Genomic DNA, 8035 nt, shown 5'->3' with positions numbered 1-8035 from the left:
ATCAACTAATTCTAACCTTTTTGAGGGGTTCTCAATGCATTAAACAAGAGATCAGAATAAGCTAATATTTTTTATTGAAGGGATAACTTCTAATCTACACATTTAATCTGCATCTAAATATGTAAATTTTTCTTGAGGGGTGTATCGAAGAAAAAGTCTTTCCTTAAAATAAACTACAATGGTTAATTGATAATTCTAAACGCATGAACCTTTATCTTTACCGGGTTTTACGGGGATCCCCTTCTAACTAACCTCACTCCCCTCTGAGTTTCAGCTGGAACACTACTAGAAAAACCCCTACTAATGGCGCACCTAGTATGGCTATTAATGGCGCATCTGTGGTGCGCCATTAATAGCACACTATTAGTAATTTTTACTAATGGCGCACCACCTGGTGCGCCATTAGTATCTGGTATACTAATGGCGCACCTCGGGTACGCCATTAGTATAGGCCAGGGTGCGCCATTAGTATGCCTCCCAGGGGCCATGTATACCCAGGTGCTTTGGCATACTAATGGCGCACCACCTCTGGATGCGCCATTAGTAACCGCGGCATACTAATGGCGCACTGCCCAGTGATGCGCCATTAGTATGCACTGTCATACTAATGGCGCACTGTCATGTGATGCGCCATTAGTATGAATATTAGGTTTTTTTTTATTTTCTGTTTTTTGCACAGGTTACAAAATGTATAATTTGACAAAATATAGACAGCACACATCAACAACAGATTCATCAAATACAATAGAAGATTAGTCTTTGAATACAATTCATCATATTAGTCTCCGAATACAATTCATCATATTAGTCTCCAAATTGAAAAGACCGAACAAAGATAGAACATTATATTACAAGTCTCGAGACCGCGAGTAGCGAGTCTGTCTTCACATTACAAGTCGATATCGATCATCTAAACTACCATCACATAGAAGAGAGTTGCGGTCATCACGATGAAACTCGTCTTCATCCGGTTCCTCCAACGCTCCCTCCCCTCTCCCGCTAGATAGCGGGCGTATCTAGATTCGGCCTCGCCCCTAGTGGTGTACCCTTTGTAACTGTTACCGCTGAATCGGTGAACCTGTCTCCGACACTCCTCCCAGTCATCGTAGACTCCGGGAACCTTACCCTTGTACACGACATACGTCGGCATCGCTATGCACTAGCCAAACGAAACGTTAGTACCAATTCACAGACAATACATAAGCAATATATAAGTATGCAACAGAACGATCGGAAGAGAAAAGCAAGACATTAATAGCATCGATTACATCTAAGTTGAACGACTCTCGAAACCAAAGAGACATACTACAAGTTCATTAAAGTTTAATTACAACATGAGCCAATCGATGTTTCAGAACTAGACAACTCGACTCAAGGGACCGGAGTGTGGATGAAGCCGCCGTCTATCGTGGGAGTCATGAAAGAACGAGCGTTGTCATCCTGCATTTGTAGCATTGTGTCGATGTCACTGTTGGACGGTTGATTTCTGAGGTAGAACTGCCCTGAGGTACGAAGGACATCTTGATGGATGATTTCCGCAAACTCCGACTGGATGCGAAAGAATTCTTGTCGGAGGTCCGCGTCCTGGATTGCCGACACGCTCGCGGCCCAATCTTTGAGTTTACTCGGTAGCAGAAGTTGATGATGGTCCCGTACGATCGCCCGCATGTGATGGATGGCGTAGTAGGCACCCTTCTGACCGCCAGGCGGCTGCTTGACGCAGCAGAACGTCGTATTGTGGGAGAACACGTGCTTGCCGTACTTATGAATAGGCCTGGTGAAGGTGCCTCCAGATTGGGCGTAGCCGGGGAGAAGATCATCAAGAACCTTCTTGACATTTGTGTAGTCTACGTTCGACTGACGGTCCGGGTCGAAATACGTGGCCATGGAATATTTGGGGCTTAGGAGGATGAGCGTGCAATGTGTGTCACTGCAGAAAACACGGAATGTTAAAAGAAAAACGATCGAAATGTAAGAATTCATATGTTACGGGCCGGTTGAGGGGAGGACTTACTCGGGAAAGTAAGGCATGAGGAAGTTATCCTTATCTTGGTTTGCCAGAATGACGCCTTCGAGGTAAGAACTCGCGACTTGCCGGTCCCCAGCGCTGCCCAAGATCTTGGCACGCATGTAGAAGGGGTCGACTATCACGATGTCCGGGGTCTTGTCACGAATGATCCGCATCTCCATACTCAGCGAAAATAGCCGAACGAAGGTGTAGTGCAGCGGATGAAGGTTCAACATAGCGTGGATGTCATCAAAACGCAGGACGATCGTACGCCCGATGGAGTTATCCACAAAGCCCTTGCCCTCTGGCACCTTGGCCACGAAAACCGGGTATGCCACATCCTTCTCTCTGAGACGCCGCTTCTCCAAAGCAAGAACACTGTCATGCAGACTCCGCATAGCACCGGTTGCAGCATTGAGCATATTTTTCGGTAGCATCGCCCTACCCGCCACATGCACCCTCCTCGAGATATCCTGCGGTGAAGGTGGCCCGTCCTGAGCACGGATCGTACTCGGTGCCGGCTGGCTCGCACCCTTCTTAGTCTTTCTTTTGCGTGCCTTCTTCTTCTCCTGTAATGGGACCGAGTTCTGCTCACAGACCGCCTTCTTGAGTGTGTTGGGGCTGATAATATTTCGCACCTCGCCTATCTGAGGCTCGGTGAAGTCGGCAGCTGGAGGCGTCTCCTGAGAGCTGAACGCCAGACGGCGCCTGTTGCAACTTGGCTTCTCCGCGGTACGAGCTAGATCGCACACGTCTTTTGTTGGGTTTGGTTCTTGAGAAGGAGGCCCCATGAAGTCGCCATCGTACCCATGCTCGGCAAAGTACTGATCGACATTGCCAAATGTATCATCGTCGTCGTCGTCGTCGTTCTGATCCTGTGCCATATGCATGTTTGGATCCAGTGGCATAGGGATGTCCGGCACCGTTACGGCGGTCTTGCCATGGGGCCGACTTGGCGCCGGCACGACTGGCGGTGTTGTCTTTGGGGTGGTGTCCCCCGCCCCCAAATGAATCTGGCTCTTCGGCCAAAGCAGGGGCCAGCTCAGGCAGGCGCTGAGGGTCATCACGTCTTCATCGTCGGCCCCGACGGGTCGAATCGGAGGTAACAAGTCGTCGCAGCCTGGCAGCACCCTAACCAGTTGAACCCTAAACAAGTTGGGTGGCATCTGGGTACCGTGGAACAAGGGATTGCCCGGTTGAACGATTTTGCCCTTGGCGACATCGACCAAATTGTTGTTCACGAAGTGGAGGAGAGTGCACGGAACGTCGGCGGCGCCCTGCGAAAACATGTAGGGCGTCAGGGATGCCCAGTCAAAGGCAAGGAGATGAAGTCCTCGGCCGAGAGAGGCTTAATTAGTTACCGTGATGATGGCGTCGAGCTCGGCTAATGTCGAGGCACCGCCAACGGCGGGCGTGTAGTTGACGGAGGGGCCGCTTGCTGAAGAGGTGCCGGCCGGCGTACACCCGGGTGCATTAAGCTCCCGTGCCGGCGTCGGAGACACCAATGCCGCCTCCGCCGGAGGCACCAATGGCCCCGCCATCGCATTATGCGAGTTGCTGGCCGTGAAGCTAGGAATCGGGGGCGGCCCCTGTTGGCCGCCCGCAATCCACGCACTCAACCCCGAGATCAAGGTAGGCACAAGGGCGGTGATCGTCGCTCCGAGTCGTTGTTCCACTTGCTCTTGGACAATCTCCGGAATCCGCGCCACCTGTGCCTTGCGTTCTTGAACCTCTCGCGCCTGGCTTTCCGAGCTGGTCTTTTTCTCCTTCCGCACACCAGCGGTATAGTATGACCCCCATTTTGTCGACAAGCCTTTGCCGGCCACACGACCAGCTGACGTCGGCTTACTGAGCTTATCCTTGTTCTTCATTACATTCAACCCCCTATTTAGAGCGGTGTCCCAAGGGTTGCTCTTAGTCGACCCCGCGCTACTGCTTTCAGTCGCCTGCGGAAGGAATGTGAACCATTTAGAAATTTGGCTTCATTAATTAGAATGCAACCATATGGAGCTAATTACACGGGGGTGTATTCCTTACCAGAACAAGCTCAAGCTTCATGGTCTTCGGATCCGTGGTAAGCTCCTTTGTTTTCGGGTCCTTCTTGTACCGGGCCCTGACAAAGTTCCTGGTCTGCTTGTCACCGTATGTATCGAAGAGGGGTGGTAGGCCTTGCTCGGCATGGTCCGCCTCCTCCTTGTCCCATATAGGCTCCGCCACTCTGTAACCGCCGGGACCGAGTGTGTGTTCCCCTATGTTCAGCTTCCGCATTTGTTTCCCCCACTCACTTGATTGGGAGCTTGCGGTGCTCGAGCAATTGATCTTGAAGTCGTTGTAGTCATCTTCGGTGATCGAAGGATTTTTCTCCTTGATCTTCTGATAACTCTCACCTTTCTCGATCATTCTCTTCACATTGCTTTTCCATGTAGACAGGGCCTTGCTCATCTTCGTGAGGGCAGCATTGTTCACTTTATTCCCTTTGAGGCTTGTGTTTTCAAATTCAGCGGGGAACTTGTATCGTTCGTGCAGCTTCGTGAAGAGGAGGTTGCGCAAATTCCCTCGGTCAGGATGCCTTAGGTTCTCGGTGTTGATCGAGACGGTGCTCCGGACAATGCACCCGAGCTGAAGCGAGTACCCTTGACTATTCGTTCGGGCGCCGTTGGATTCCCGTTGGAGTCCACTTCAGTAACTTCCTCCTTGAGGGTGCGGAGCACGATCGGGCGCCGGTCCTTCCGTTGCCTCTTCGGTTGGCTGCCATCTGTGCCTGCGCCGCCATCATCAGTGGTGGCATCCTCGGCGGCACCATCAGTGGTGGCATCAGTGTGGTCATCCTCGGCGACACCATCCGTGGTCTCAGGATCGGTGGGGAAGGCGGCGGCCTCATACAAGTGAGGTTGTTCCTCCATCTCCTGGGACAGCTCCCAGAATGCCTTGCCGCCCGAACCCCCGGCCTCATTGTTGTGGGCCATGTTTCTCTCTAAATAGAAACAAAGTTTGGTCAAAAAGTTGGTTATTGTCAAGGAACAAGATCATGGTCTCATCATTTAGGGTTTGTCGACACCGAGGCATCCTAAAATCTAAGCTTTTATCATTGAGGGTTTTTCGACGCCAAGGCACCCTAAAAGCCTAACCTTTCATCATTTAGGTTTTTATCGACACCGGGGCACCCTAAAAGCCATGCATTAGTCACAAGTACGCCGGGGCACTTGATCCTACTTAATTAACTACTAAGATACCCCGGCCCATGCATTAGTCACAAGTACCCCATATGTCCTATTTTTAGCAAAGTCATGCTAAAATTCACGGAAAATTTCAGCATGACCTTTGCTGAAAATAGGACATATGGAGTACCCGAATTTGCCGGAACGGAAGTTAATCGACATTCTGGCAAACTCAAGGGCCTCTCGGGGTACCTGCAATATCATCACGACACGATGGTCGGAGACAAAACCCAGCAAACTAGCACCACAATGTGCCTCTACTTTCATATGGATGAAAAGGCCACAATGTGCCTCTACTAGCACCACAATCTTAGTTGCAGGTAATCTGTGTGTGTGTGCTGTTCCTTGCGTGTTTGTGGATAGCTGCTGAATATCGACACACAAAGCTACTTGTTTTCCTTAGAGAAAAAAAGCTAGTACTTATTTCCCTTATCAAATAAACAGTCAAAAGGAAATTTTATTGGTTTGATAAAACAAATCTGAGTGTGTGTGGATGTTAACAGTCAGCTGGTTTGAGTGTGTGTGGATGTTAACATGTCATTGTGCACAGTGAACTGCCACATTCACATATTTTGCACTGCCAGTCTGATACTAATATATATAGAACCAAACTAATTTTAGAAAAAGTGACAAAGAAATACTGCATACTGGGAATCAGCTAGCCAAAAGTTAGATTTGGTGATGATGATGTTTTGTAAAGCCAGAAAGCCACATGCCATTGTAATGACAAGGAAACTATGCAAAACTAACCAGGCTTAGTGGGATTATTTCTCCACTTTTTATAATCTTTCATAGCATCACAAAAAACCCCTTGAGTTAGAAGATGGTATCCTCCATTTTGTACATCTTTGCGACCGCACGGAGCTAATTTTCTCCATGCATGAAACATGACATATGAACATCAGTATGCATTGATTTATGAAAGAGACAGCCTAGCATGGGCAGCAAGAGCCACTCAGGCTAGCCAAGGAGACTGCCCATGAAACCACACCCCAAGGTAGAAGCCATCATTCATTACAAATTTGAATATATGATATTCCAGAAAATAATCTGTCTACAAAATGAGATACATTCCGTTTGAACTACCAAGTTACACAAAGAAAATGCACCTTAGCACCAAGAGGAACTGTTACAACTCCATAAGGTATATCCAAGTCACTGCTACTCATATTCAAAAAACCTAACTCCAATATAACCAGAAAGATTGTAAAACATTATATCTCCCTGCTGACACGAACTGAAAGCGTAACAAAAATACCTATTATTCTAGGCAGCTGCCTTGCTAGTGATTCAGTGTCGTCGCAACTGGATCCCTCCCACTCGACCTGCGATCTTCTACAAGGAAAAAGTAGCAGCTCAGTCAACCACCATATAATTATACAAGGAAAAAATGTTACTTGGCACAAGTGTAAACGAGAAGCTTGAGGTAGCAGCAGATTGAAGTGATAAAGTGCAAAGGAGAAGCTTGAGCTAGTAAACAATTTCTGAATGTTATAAAGTGGGGAAAGTAAAATAAAATTCATGACTAGTCATGGCACTAGAAAAGAGATGAGATTTCACAAAACCAGAGCCAAGCATAGTCCAGAATGTCAAATTTTCAGTTAGTTAATTATTACTCTGTGGCATTGCCATACTTAGCCAAGAGTCCCCATTTCTTATATTATGTGAGATGCAGTCATCTTTTACTCCAGTTCTTATAGTATTTTGGAGTACATTGCATGTTATGCTGCTTGCAAGGTTAGCATAGGTTCAGAAATGGGGACTAAAAAATAGTGATTTAATTCTCCAATTCAATTTTCATTTTCAAGTTTAAATTTGAATATCAACAGTAGTGATTTTACACCCAGTTCAACAGTGATTTTACCTCGATTTCAACGGTAATTTCAGCAGCAGAGTCACTAGTTTCAGTTAACTGGAGTACTACAGCAAATGGAGTACCTAATCTGATCCAGTTAAAGTCTCCAAATGGAGTACTACAGCTCCTGCACCTGCTTCTATTATGTTTGTCTTGATAAGGAAGATTATGTTTCCATGTATAGTTCTAAAGGACTACCAGAACACAAAGGCACCTGCTTCCATGTATAGTTCTAATGTGCATTTTATTTTCTACTTGTAGCCTTGTAATCTTAATTTAAATAAATATAACAGGGGGTGTGGGGCTTTGCCCTACTGCGCAACTCAAAACAAATGAACTGAATCGCATGAACATAAGGCATAAGATAAATTTATCCCCATGGAAATAGAAAACATTTTGAAAAAATCACCAATTCCACAGACCATTACAGTTGTATCAACATCACAAGTAAACAACAATTTGTTTTCGTATTTTGAGCTTTGGACAGAGTTCTAATACATGAATAAAAAGTGGTATATTATAGTATTTCACAAAGTTTCTGGAACTTGTTGAGAAGAAATCATGCACACGGAGTGACATATATTAACACTAAAAATGACTAAATATATACTAATCAGCCAGCTTAACTGGCAGGATTTTCCCCAATTTTTTTGACAGAGCAGACACGAACACTAAAACAAGTTCAACACTGCAGAATGGAAATCACATATTTTTTGACAAAGAATTCTGCATCTAATCAACTACTCTAGGTATGTACGTACATGGCAGACAAAAACACCTAGCAATAGCAACAAGAGAACATAGTTTCGTCCCTTAGGAAAAAAACACGCCAGAGCATGAGAGATGGAGAGAGCAGAGAGAGAGAGGGGGGGATGATACCTTGACGAGCTCCCCTGATGGCGTGGGTAGTAGGGTCGGGGCAGCGTCCCGGGAAGAACTAGGCACACGCGGTCC

The sequence above is a fragment of the Triticum dicoccoides genome, chromosome 2A (genome assembly GCF_002162155.2).
Source record: "Triticum dicoccoides isolate Atlit2015 ecotype Zavitan chromosome 2A, WEW_v2.0, whole genome shotgun sequence".
Taxonomy (NCBI): Eukaryota; Viridiplantae; Streptophyta; class Magnoliopsida; order Poales; family Poaceae; genus Triticum; species Triticum dicoccoides.
The sequence above is the reverse complement of the archived record's forward strand: the minus strand, read 5'-3'. Positions refer to the sequence as shown.